The following is a 14,112-nucleotide window of genomic DNA, read 5'->3' on the forward strand; positions in this document are numbered from 1 at the left end:
GGTTTATTTAAGTTTGCTACTGAAGGGCTGGGATATTTCATTGGGCCTTGAAACTCCAGACCTCTTTACTCACAAAGGCAGACAAGTTAGGTGAGCCAGCTCAGCCTCTATTCCAACTTCCTAACCAAAATGCTGTGAGGTTGAAAATATATTTCTCAGACTCTTCTGCTGCAAGGGTTCCAGATGTGGCTTTAAAAATGCCCATCAGAGATTGAGATTTGCAAATATTAACTACTATATATCAATATAGCTAAAAAAACTAAATTTCTTCTGTATAGCACAGGGAACTATATTTAATATCTTGTAAAAACATTTAATGAAAAAGAATATGAAAAGGAATTCATACATATATATGTGTATATGAATGACTGGAACATTGTGCTGTGCATCAGAAATTGACACATTGTAACTGACAATACTTCAATTAAAACATATATATACATATATAATGCCCATCAGCAGCATCTGAGTGTCACTGAAGGCAGAAACTCAGATGAATGGAGGCAGAGGTTGTTGGAGGAGCTACGTTATTTTGCTGGGGTGGATGCAGCCGTCATGGCAGAGATCTAGAAGGAATGCTCACAACAGCCACTCACTGATCTGCAAGTGAGTTAGGATAACAGCTTCCTGAAATCCTCCCCGCCCCTCCTGATGAGCCAGGTGTCTGGTGTTTCTCTGGAAATCACTAGGTGCAGCCTGGAACTCAAAAGTAAAAATTAAAAACTGCAGTCAGGCAGCGAAGAGACTGGCAGGACGCGTTGGACAAAAGTAGGTCAGAATCAACAAAGAATGGGGAGGGGATAGAACGTGTGCTGAGGATCCTGACTTCAGTGGTGGATTGTCTTTGTTGAGCAATATGTGTTAGTACGAGTAGATGGATTGGTGAGGACTAAACTGGTGGCCATTGTTCAGATAAGTGTGTGATTTGGACTATATTTATTAGAGGAGGGTTTTTTCCCCTTCAACATTGATCATTTCTAGGGAGCAGAAAAATACTGTGCCACACAACATCTAAGTGCAAAAGAGATGCTTCGGGATGATGGTGGTATGAAAAATTTCAGTTCTGCAGATTCAAGATTTCCTTAATGAGGTTAACAGCAGTAGGTCCTTAAAATAAAATAAGATACTTAAAATAAAGACATCATCATATGTACATATCCTTAAAGATACACATATGGTGCTATAAGTGGGCCTGAAATGTGTTCTGCATTCTAAAATCCGATGAAATAAAATCAGTAGCTCAATATGCCTGTCGGCTCTATAATCATGATGTAGCTAATGATCACAGAAAGCAAGATCAGCAAGGAAATTTGAGATTTGTCTTTTCCAGTGTGAAAGTTAATATTTTTTGGTTTATTTAAAAAGCATTTTTTTAATTAGGGCTGTCAGCATCCTTTGGCATATGGGGTTCAGTAGAAGTGTTCAGATGTTCTAGACAGTGAGCCAGAGCAAAGACTGAGGTTTAGACAGTAGATAAATGCCTCACCCGTGTGATCAGCATCCACATACTGCTATACTGAAAATCGTTAAAAGTGAGAACTTCATTAAAGCAACGAAAAGTGAGGGAAAAAATTAGCCACAGACTAGTGGAAGTTTTGTAACGTGTAAAAAAGACAAAGGGCTATTCATGAGTATATTTTTTTAAACCCCTACACTTTAATAAGAAAAACAACAAACTGACAACAGGTTGCACACAGCTCCCTGTGGGAGAAGCCATGCAGATGGACTCTTATGTGAATGGGGCTGGAGCTGTAGAATTAGTTAGTCTTGCAAGTAACTCACTTAAAAACAAATGCAAATGGGATACACTTCTAGAATATCTGAGTGAAATTCTTGGAAACTTTCTCCTCTATGAAGCAATGACAATGGCAAAATTTGTCAAAATTAACCTCTGCAGAACTCTGGAAATTAAACCAAGGCTTTCAGCAATGAGGGGCGTGTTTATTTGAGAAAAAAACAGCTAAATCTCCATAAAGATACTGAGTTTTGTGGCATTGTAACTTGATCTACCCCCATCCCCGTATCCTCTCCTTAAATGGTGGCCTTTAAAAGCAACAGACTCACAATCAAGGTAGGGGCAGAATTGATTTGAAGTTACTCAAAAAATCCGTCCCCAGAGAGCTGTCACTATTTGATTTATTTCAAACTCATGCTGTGCAAACAGCCTGTCCCGAGTGTGTGTGGGAAACAATCAGCAGTGAGTATTTAACATTACAGCTGCCTGAGGCAGTGGTACTGGTAGAGGCTAACTTGATGCTGACTAGGAATCTTAGAAGGCAAAATTGAGTAATGAGACGTTCTGGGGGTGGAGGTAGGGTTAAAAAGCTCCAAAGAATTCTGAGAATTTAGAAGGCCGTACACATGTGTGGCACATGGCAAGGAAAGATCTGAGAAAACCTTAAGCCTTCAACTCTGGCAGAACTTGAGGTTCTGCATAAGCAAGAACTAAAGGCTACGGAAGAGCTGCAGACAGCCTGCCGGTGCTGAGGGCATCCCTCAGCACGTGGACACACAGCCACCTGGCAACAGCTCAAACGATTGGCACCAGGCATTGAAGAATATCACTGTCTGATCATTATTACAGTGATGACAACTAGGCTTTCTGCACACACACTGATCTCATGGCCATGCATGATACAGAATAGAAAATTTACAGAATTTGTTCAGGAAAGTAACTAAATAAATAGCTGCAGCAGCAATGACAATGGAAGCAACGATCAACCCTGGAGATGCAGAAAATCTGGCTCTCAGATCTGCCACATTGTAATATTTTAAATGTCCAGTTTTCAACAGAAAATTACAAGATGTACAAAGAATCAGAAAAGTTTGGCCATAACAGGGGGGAAAAAGTAGTCAATAGAAACTCCCTGAGGAAGCCCAGACACTGGACTTACTAAACAAAGACATAAATAAGCAATTACACATATGTTCAAAGAGCTAACAGAAACCATGCCTAAAGAATAAAATTATGTAAACATCTCTTTGTACAGAGAATATCAATAGATAAAATTTATATTAAAAAGCAACTAGAAATTCTAGAGATACAAATATAATGACTAAAATAAAAACTTCAATAAGAAGTTTCTCTGTAGATATGAACTTGTTGAAGAAAATGTCAGTTAACTTGAAACTAATGAGATTATACAGTCTGTGGAACAGAAAGAAAAATGAATGAAAAAAATGAACACTGTGTCAGAGATAGGTGGGACACCATCAACAATACCAATACACACATACTGGGAGCGCCAGAAGGAAGGAGAGAAAAAAAGGGGTAGAAGAATATATAAAGAAATAATGTCTGAAAACTTCCCAAATTTGATGAAAACATTAATTTGTACATCCCAGCAGCTCAACAAACCCCACGTGGTATAAACGTAGAGACATCTAAAATAGGCACATCAGACACAGTGTATAAAAAGACAAGAACAAAGAATCCTGACAGCAGAAAGAGAAAAGTGGCTCAACATATACAAAGGCTCCTCAGTAAGACAGTTGATTTCTCATCAAAAACCATGGAGACCAGAAGGCATTGGGATGGTATCGTCAAAGTGATAAAAGGAAAAGACTGTCACCAAGTATTTTATAGCCAGCAAAATGATTCTTCAAAAAAATTAAAGGAGAATTTAAGACACACTTACAAAAACAAAATCTGAAAGAATCCATTGCTAGCAGGCCTGCCCTACAAGAAATGCTAAGGATAGTCCAACAGCTGTAAATGAATGGACACTCACCTGAAAAATAAAGAACACTAGTAGAGGTAACTACATGAGTAAAAATATAAAACAGTATAGAGTATTACATATAAGTGTTTTCTTCTATTTGATGTAAAAGACAACTGCATGAAACAATATTTATGAAACTGTGTAGATGCACTTATATACGCATGAAGGTGTAATTTGTATGACAGTGACAGCATGAGGAGGGGGAGGGAAAAGACCGATAACAAAGCAAAGTTTTTGTATACAATTGAAATTCAGTTGGCATTCATGTGAACTTGATTGCTTTAAAACAAGATGTTAATTATAATCTCCAGGGCAATGGAGGAGGAGGAGGAGAAAAAGATAAAAAAAACAACAAATTAAAATGGCACACTTGAAAATGCCTACTTTGTATAAAAAAGTGTAGTAATAGGGGAAATGGGAAAAGTAAAAGACATATAGAAAGCAGATAGCAGATGTAACTTCAACCTGGTAAGAAATTACATTAATGTAAATGAATTAAACATTCTAATCAAAATACTAAAGGTAGAAATAAATGGAATAGAGAATAGATGAACAACAGAGAATAATCAACAAAAAGAAAAGTTGGTTCTTTGAAAAGATCAACAAAATTGACAAATTTTAACCTAGTACTGAAGAAAAAAGAGAGAAGATTCAAATTACTAAAATGAGAAATGTAAGGAAGGATGTCACTACTGCCCTTACAAAAATAACAAGGAATATAAGGAAATACCATGAATAATTATATAGCCAATAAATGAAATAATCTAGATGAAGTGAATAAATTCCTAGAAGGACATAAATGACTGAAGCTAATTCAAGGAGAAATAGAAAACTCAAATAATCCTACAATAAGTAGTGTCTGAAATAGTAATCCAAAACATTCCCACATGGAAATGCTAGGCCAGTATGGCATTGCTGATGAATTCCATCAACTACTTAAAGAAAAAACAAAAATAAAAACAAACAAAAAAATCCTTCACAAATTCATCTGAAAATAAAGAGTTGGGCACAGTTTTCAATTCATTCAATGAGACTAGTATCACACTGTTACCATAACCAGACAAAGGCATCACAAGAAAACTAAAGACAATCCCTTATGAATATAAATGCAAAAATCCCCAACAGAAGACAAGCAAATCCAATCCAGTAACATATAAAATAGACCACAACTAAGTGGGATGTATCCAGGTATGCAAAGGCAGTTCAACATACAAAAGTCAATTCATGTAATATGCCATATTAATAGAATAATGGATAAAAACTAGGAATAGAAGAGAACTTCCTCAATTTGACAGAGAATATCTATGAAAAACCTGGAGCAAAGATCATACATAATGGTGAAAGACTGAATTAACTCCTCCCAAAATCCACATTGTACTAGAGGTTCTAGTCAAGCAACCAGACAAAGAAAATAAAGCCTTTAGTTTAGAAAGAAAGAAATAAAACTATTTCCATTCCAGATGACATGATATTATATATTGAAATCACAAGAAATCCACAAAGAAAATAAAGAGATAGAAAAGAAAAAAAAACCTATTAGAATTAATAAGCCAGTCAGACCAAAATTGTAAGACACAAATCAATATATTAAAAAAAAATCAAAATATAAAAAAAATGTATATGTCTATACAACAGCAGTGAATAATCTAAAAATAAAAAGAAGGAAACATTTTCATTTACAATAGCATCAAAAAGAATAAAATACTAAGGAATATTAAGAACAATATGTGAAATACTGAGAAAAATGTCTGAAACTTGGATATTGAAAACTAAAATACTGCTGATAGAAATTAAAAATGACCTAAAATAAATGGAAAGCTCTCCTGTGTTCATGGATCAGAAGCCTTATTATTGTTAGGATGGCCATTGTCCTCAAAATGACCTATAGATTCAATGCAGCTCTGGCTTTTTGGCAGAAATGAACAAGCTGATCCTAAAACTAATATGGAAATGCAAGATACCCAGAATAGTCAAAACAGTCTTCAAAAAGAACAAAGTTTTGAAGTTTCCAAATTCAAAACTCACTAACAAAACTGTAATCCATACAGTGTGGTACTTGCATAAAGGACAGACAAATATATTGAGAGAAAAGAACTGAGAGTCCATAAACAAACTCTTACACGTAGCCAGTTAATTTTTGACAAAGGTGCCATTACACTCCAATGGGGAAAAAATAATCTTTACAAAAATGATGCTGGGACACCTGAACATACACCTGGAAAGAAAGAAAACTGAACTTTTATCTTAACACCATTTATGAAAATTAACTCACGATAAATCACAGACCTGAAACTATAAAACTTTTAGAAAATGAACAATGAGAAAATCTTCAGGACTATGGGTTACAAATACTTCTAAGATACGACAGTAAAGGCACAAAAAACAAAAGAAAAAAATCAAGTAAACTGGACTTCAGTAAAATTAAAAACTTCTGTGCTTCAAAGGACTTTATCAAGAAAGTAAGAAGACAGTCCACAGAATGGGTTAAAATATTTCCAATATTTTCCCTGATAAGGGACTTTTATCCAGAATAGAAAAAGACAACTTAAAACATGACAATACAAAGACAAATACAATTAAAATGGGCAAAGAATTTGAATACATGTTTCTCCAAAGAAGACATATGAATGGAAAATAAGCACATAAAAAGATGTTCAACATCAGTAGGCATTAGGGAAACAGAAATCAAAAGCACAATGACATGCCACATCATACCAACTAGGATGACAAAGATATATGATATATGATATATAAATATGTATCTATAAACCTGGTAATAAAAAGTGTTGATGAAGATGTGGAGAAACTGGACTCCTCATACATTACTACTGGAAATATAAAATCGTGCAGTCACTTTAAAAGCAACTTCAGCAATTCCTCAAAATGTTAAAAGCAGAATACATCCCAGCAATTCCATTTTTGATATATCCCCAAGAGAACTGAAAATATGGGTTCACACAAAAACTTGTCCATGAGCACTTACAGCAGAATTATTCATCATTAACTGATGGATGGATAAGCAATGTGGTGTACTTATAACAATGGCATATTATTTGAAAGCAAAAAGGAATTTGGGTACTGATATAAGCTACACCATGGATGAGCCTTGACAACATCACACTAAATGAAAGACGACAATCAAAAAGGCAGCATACTGTATGGTTCTACTTATATGAAATGCCCAGAACAGGCAAATCCGTAGAGACAGAAAGTAGAGTGGTGGCTGCTGGGGGCTAAGGGAAAGGAAGGTTAGGGTGTGACTTACTAAAGGGTACTGGTTCCTTTTGGGGGTGATGGGAACAGAACCCTGAAATGTACTTAAAACCCTAATGCACAATTTAAAAGGCTGTATTTTATGGTATGTGAATTATATCTCCATAAAGCTGTTATTCTTGAAGCTGAGCCCACCTATGGAGCAATTGGTACAGCACTGACTGCGGCATCTGGAGGGGGAGGGACCCACCCACCCACCACAAAGGAGAGCAACACCTGACCCAGTGTTGGAGGGGCATGATGTTCTTGCTGGTGGACACTGTGAGCAGAACAGACGAGGGGGCCAACAGAGCAAGCTGAGTTCATGAAACAGGGCGAAGACACAAAGACCTCTCAATAAAACCATTAAGAGCGCACAGTCTCTAGGAGAACACATCTTTGTTTTTTAAATCTTTTAAATCTGTTTTGTTTTCTATTACCTTTTCAATCTTTACTTTTTAAACAGTTCTATATGTTTACAGTTCTCATTTCATTTTTAATTCTCTTGGTTTTGATCTGTTATTGAATATTCACAGGTTTCAAACATTGTGTTTTGATTTTTTTCTTCTTTTTATTAAGGTTTTTAAAAGACATCTCAACTCGATTCCTAATCTGCTTCAACTTGTTCTTCTATTATTGATTGTACACTGTTTTCAAACCTCCTTTTCCTTCATTCTTTTAAAATTCTCTCTCTCTCTCTCGTTTTTAAGTTTTATTCCCACATAGGCTTTAGATAGATAAACAAATAAACTACTTTAAGGACCACAATACATAACAGATACTCCTTAAGCCAGAGTGCCAGAGAGATATGAGCAGTATGAAGAAACAGAGGCAGTACTACCAATTAAAAGAGCAAGAGAAATCCCCTGAAAGAATGATCAATGAAATAGACATTGATGGCCTACTAGATCAAGATTTCAAAAAAGAAGTGATCAAATTACTGAAGGAACTAAAAGAGATAGTGTTTAGAGACATAAAATATGTCAAAAACAAAATAGAAGCTATAAAGAAAAGCCAAGTAAAATTGGTAAATTCATTGGCTGAAATGAGATCTGACCTAAAGGCTGTACAAAGCAGGCTAGATAATGCAGAGGAACGAATAAGTGACCTAGAAGACAGGATAACAGAAAGCACCCAATCAGAACAGCTGAGAGAAAAACAATGAAAACAATACAAGGAACCTATGGGACAATATAAATCATGTCAATCTATGTATAATAGGGGTTCCAGAAGGGGAACAAAGAACAAAGGGGATGGAAATGGTATTTAAAGAAATCATGACTGAAAACTTCCCAAACATAAAGGAGGAATCAGACACCCAAGTACAGGAGGCTCAGAGGTTCCCAAACCGGAAGAGCCCAAAAAGACCCACACCAAGACATATCATAATCAAGATGGCCAGACTGAAGGATAAAGAAATGATCCTAAAGGCAGCAAAAGAAAAACAAAGAGTGATTTACAAGAGAAGGCTCTCAGCTGATTTCTCTACAGAAACACTACAGGCCAGAAGGGAGTGGCAAGATATATTCAAAGTCCTGAATGAAAAAAAAAGATGCAGCCTAGGACACTTTCTCCAGCAAGGCTATCCTTTAGAGTAGAAGGAGAGATAAAGAATTTCACAGAGAAGCAAAAACTAAAAGACTCTAGCAACACTAAACTCATGCTAAAAGAAATATTGAAAGGTCTATTCTAAATAGAAAAGAAGCACGATGCTACAAAAATGAGAACTAATAACTGGAAAGCTGATAACTACCATGAATTACAAATAGAATAAACATGAAATTGTAAAAGAAGACATCTAAATCATTGAGTGGGAGAGGGAAGGAAGAAAATATAGAGTATTATTTTCTTTCTTCTTTTTTTTAAATTTTTTGTTCTCAGTAGGATGGGTTTGAGATTACATTTCTATCTGTTTAGTACACACAGTTAGAGTAATTGGTTAACAGACTTACAAAAAAGTGTAACTACAAGCCAACAACTTACAAGTGAGTCACTAAAACAAAATACAATCCAAGATAATCAAAGGAAAATTACCATACCACAAAAGGAGGAAGAAAGGAACAAAGAAGAAATACCAAATCAACGGCAAAAATAAGTTCAAAATAGCAATAAACACTCATCTATCATTAATTACTGTAAATGTTAATGGACTAAATGCTCCAGTCAAAAGACAGAATGGCATATTGGATAATAAAGCAAGAACCCTCAATACACTGCATACAAGAGGCACAGTTTAGGGAGAAGGACACATATAGATTGAGAGTGAATGGATGGAAAAGGATATTCCATACAAATGGAAATGCCAAAAAAGCAGGTGTAGCAGTACTGATTTGAGACAAAATAGGCTTTAAAACAAGGGCCATAAAGATAAATAAAGACATTTTATAATGATTAAAGGAGCAATACAAGATGAGGATATTACAATCAATAATGTATATGCACCCAACATGAGAACCTAAGTACATGAAACAACTACTAACAGAGATAAAGGTGGAAATTGATGGGAATACAATCATTGTCAGAAATTTTAACACCACAATAACATCACTAGACTGATCTTCCAGACAGAAAACAAATAAGATAACAGAGAAATTACATGATATAATAGAAAAATTAGATCTAGTGGATGTTTTCAGAGCATTACAACCCCCCAAAATAGGATACACATTCTTTTCAAGTGCACATCAAACATTTTCTAGGATTGATCATGTACTTGGTCACAAAAGAAGCCTCAACAATTTTAAGAAGATAGAAATTATCTCAAGCATCTTTACTGACCACAATGCAATTAAACCTGGAAATCAACTACAGAGAAACAAAGGAGAAAAAAAGGAAAGTACAGAGATTAAGCAACATGGTATTAAAAAACCAATGGGTCAATGATGAAATCAAAGTTGAAATTAAAGAATACCTTGAGACAAAGGGAAATGAAAACACAACCAAACAAAGCTTATGGGACGCAGCAAAAGCAGTGCTAAGAGGAAAGTTTAGGGCGATACAGGCTTTCCTCAAAAAAGAAGAACAATATCAAATAAACAATCTAACCCACCAAATAAAAGAACTAGAAACAGAAGAACAAAAACACCCAAAAGTCAGCAGAAGGAAGGAAATAAAAAATATCAGGGAGGAAATAAATAAAATAGAGACTAAAAAAAAAAATTAAGAAAATAATCAATCAAACCAAAAGCTAGATTGACAAACCTCTGGCAAAATCACAAAGAAGAAAAAAGAGAGCACAAATTTGCAAAATAAGAAAGGAAAATGGAGAAATTACAACAAATAACATAGAAATACAGAATATCATATGAGGATATCATGGAAAACTACATGAAAAAAAATGGATAACCTAGAGGAGATGGACAAGTTTCTGCAAACATACAGTCCACCAAGACTGAATCAAGAAGAAACTGACCACTTGAACAAACCAATCACTAGGATTGAAATCGAATTAACAATAAAAAAAAAAACCTCCCTAGGAATAAAAGTCCGGGATTGGACAGCTTCACCAGGGAATTCGACCACACATACAAAGAAGAACTCATACAAGTCCTTCTCAAACTCTTCCAGAAGATTGAAAAGCAGGAATATTCCCAAACTCATTCTATGAAGCCACAATCACCCTGATATCCAAACCAGGCAAAGACACCACCAAAAAAGGGAATTACAGGCCAATATCACTGATGAACACAGATGCAAAAAGTCCTAACCAAAATACTAGCAAATAGAATCCAACAGCACAGAGAAAAGATAATACATCATGCTCAAATGGGGTTGATCTCAGGGACAGAACGGTGGTTCAACACATGCAAATCAATCAATGTAATACTTCACATCAACAAGAGAAAGGACAAAAACCACATGATCATCTCAAAAGATGCAGAAAAGTTTTGATAAAATTCAACACCCATTTATTATAAAAATTCTCACCCAAGTGGGTATTGAGGGAACATATCTCAACATCAAAAAAGCTATATATGACAAACCTACAGCCAGCATAGCACTCAATGGTGAAAAACTCAAAACCTTCCCACTAAAATCTGGGACAAGACAAGGATGCCCACTATCACCAACCCTATTCAACATAGTCTTGGAAGTCCTGTCCACAACAATCAGGCAAGTAAGAGAAGTAAAAGGGGTCTAAATTGGAAAAGAAGGGGTAAAAGTGTCATTATATGCAGATAACACGATACTTAATATAGAAAACCCTAAAAGGTCCACACAAATCTTCTAAAGCTGATCGAAGAATTTAGCAAAATTGCAGGTTACAAGATTAATGTTCAAAAATCAGTTGCATTTCTTTACACTAATGATGAATCAACAGAAAAAGAAAGTAATGAAACAATCCCCTTTAAAATAGCACCCAAAGTAATAAAATATCTGGGAATAAATCTAACCAAGAAGGTGAGAGAATTATACACAGAAAACTATAAACCATTGGTGAAGGAAATTAAAGAAGATTTTAAGAAATAGAAAGGTATCCCATGCTCTTGGATTGTAAGAATCAATATTGTTAAAATGGTCACACTGCCCAAAGCAAACTACAGATTTAATGCAATCCCTATCAAATTGCCCCTGACATATTTCATAGAACTAGAACAAATCACAATAAAATTTATATGGAACCAACAAAGGCATAGAATTTCCAGGGCATTACTGAAGAAAAAAGAAAGAGGCTGGAGGAATAACTTTCCCAGACTTCAGACAATACTATAGAGGTACAGTCATCAAGACAGCATGGTATTGGTACAAAAACAGACATATAGACCAATGGCACAGAATAGAGAGCCCAGAAATGAACCCACAAACTTTTGGTCAACCAGTCTTAGACAAAGGAGGCAAGAATATACAGTGAAATAAAGACAGTCTCTTCAGCAAGATACACATAAAACAAGATACAATAAAACTCCCAGAAGAAAATACAGGCAAAATATCTGACATACATCTCAGAAATGTTCCCCTAGGGCAGTCTACACAAGCAATAGAAATAAAAGCAAGAATAAACAAATGGGACCAAATGAACTTACAGGCTTCTGCACAGCAAAGGACACCATAAGTAAAACAAAAAGACAACCTACAGTATGGGAGAACATTTCTGCAAATGAAACTGACAAAGGCTTGATCTCCAGAATATATAAGCAGCTCAAATGACTTAATAAGAAACAACCAAATAACCCAATCCAAAAATCGGCAGAAGACCTAAAAAAGCAATTCTCCAAGGAAGACATACAAATGATCAATGGGCACAAGAAAAAATGCTCAATATCACTAATTATCAGAGAAATGCAAATCAAAACTACAATGAGGTATCATCTCAAACCAGTCAGAATGGTCATCATTCAAAAATCCACAAATGACAGATGCTGGGGAGGCTGTGGAGAAAGGGGAACCTCCTACACTTCTGGTGGGAATGCAATTTGGTTCAGCCACTGTGGAAAACAATATTGAGTTTCCTGAAAAGACTAGGAAAAGACTTGCCATGTGACCCAGGAATCCAGCTCCTGGGCACATATCCTGAAGGAACCCTACTTTAGGATGACACCTGCACCCCAATATTCATAGCAGCACTATTTACAATAGCCAAGATATGGAGACAGCCTAAATGTGCATAAATGGATGACTGATTAAGGCAGAGGTATATTAATACAATGGAATACTACTTGGCCATAAATACTGACAATATAGGGCCATTTGCAGCAACATGGATGTTCCTGGAGAATGTCATTCTAAGTTAAGCATGGTAACAAGGAATAAAGAGAAGTTACCTCCAGTTACAGTAATTTTGATTAAAATATCCATACAGAAAGCAAGTCACCCCCACGACTGCTGCCAGGAGGAGCGTCTGAGTGTAATAGCCCAGCCAAGCAAAGTAGATTCCAACCGTCTCTCCATAGAATTTCCTGCAGAAAGACAGAAGGTAGATTCAGAAGACACACAATCACTGTAGCTTCATCCTCATGTTAATTTATTTTTTCTTTGTTTTTTGGGGTCATAATTAGGTTTATTTATTTGTTTTTTAAATGGAGTCATTGGGGATTGAACCCAGGACCTCATGCATGCTAGATATGCACTCTAACACTGAGCTACACCCTCCCTCCATCATATTAATTTCTGATTCTAAATAAAGGGGGCTTTAAATTTAAACCTCTGACTCAATTCACACTTAAAACATACGCGTTTTCATAGCAGCCCCCATATTGTACCGTGAAATAAGAAGTATGTTACGTATCATAGAAGTACAGATGACTGGTTCACCTGCTGAAGAGAGATAAATGAGAACAGAGCAAAGGAGGGGACGAGGTCGACTCCGGAGCAGATGTAGGGGATCATCACCACCCACTGGACAGTCTGGCACATTCAACAAATCCCCCCAAAGATCATTCTTAACAGGCTTGACACAAGTGGACATCAACAACTGGCTCAGTCATCTGCTCCTGCCTTATCTCGGGAACTTCCCTGAAGCAAATGCATCGTAAATCACACATAATAAGGAAATGGCTGATAATGATAAAAACTGGGAGTGCAATGTCTCTCTGAGAAAATATTCATAACACTCATTGTGGCAATGGGAGAGGGCAGGAGGGAAGTGACTGAGAAAGGCAATGCCCTGTATTGTTTGTATCTAGCACGACTGTTGTCCCTAGGTTTTAAAAACTCTTCAATGTTTCTCAGTTAATCTGGAGTAGATGGAACAGGCCAGGGAGGCAAGATTAGAAGAAAGGAGGCAGGGCATTAAGCGGTGCCAGGCTGGTCCTGAAAGGGAGACAGACACAGACAGGCAGACACAGAGGGTTTAAGGATGAGGCGGAACAATGAGTGTTAGCTCAGTTGTGTCTTGCTGTTGCTGATACTTCCCTCAACTGGCTCACTGCTGACTCGGCAGTGCTGGGTAAAACCTGTGGATTTCCTCAGCTCTGAGTTCACTCTGAGGCTTCTAGCTCAGTCTGGAGCTGGGATGAGCTCGGTGGGCTTAGCTTAGTGGGGACTCAGCTCTGAGAACAGCCTGCAGTCCTGGGAAACTTCACGCAGGAACCCCCTTGGGCTGGACCAGCACTCACAAGGCTGCTGTGAGACCAGCTCCATCGTCAGAGACCATGGGTCAGAGACCATGGGGAACAGGGCTGAGCCCGATGCCAAATCA

The 14,112-nt window shown here is 36.6% G+C and overlaps 1 long non-coding RNA gene across 5 annotated transcripts in view; it reads right to left on the reverse strand.

Annotated features, from left to right (window-relative positions):
• LOC140698895 (uncharacterized) overlaps positions 1 to 14,112 on the reverse strand; it is a 52,220-nt gene that overhangs the window by 18,896 nt on the left and 19,212 nt on the right. For all 5 annotated transcript variants that reach the window (XR_012076898.1, XR_012076897.1, XR_012076900.1 and 2 more), the window contains one exon: positions 12,737 to 12,871. This is a non-coding gene — a long non-coding RNA (uncharacterized lncRNA). The remainder of the gene's footprint in view (positions 1 to 12,736; positions 12,872 to 14,112) is intronic.

Source organism: Vicugna pacos, chromosome 10 (genome assembly GCF_048564905.1).
Source record: "Vicugna pacos chromosome 10, VicPac4, whole genome shotgun sequence".
Lineage (NCBI taxonomy): Eukaryota > Metazoa > Chordata > Mammalia > Artiodactyla > Camelidae > Vicugna > Vicugna pacos.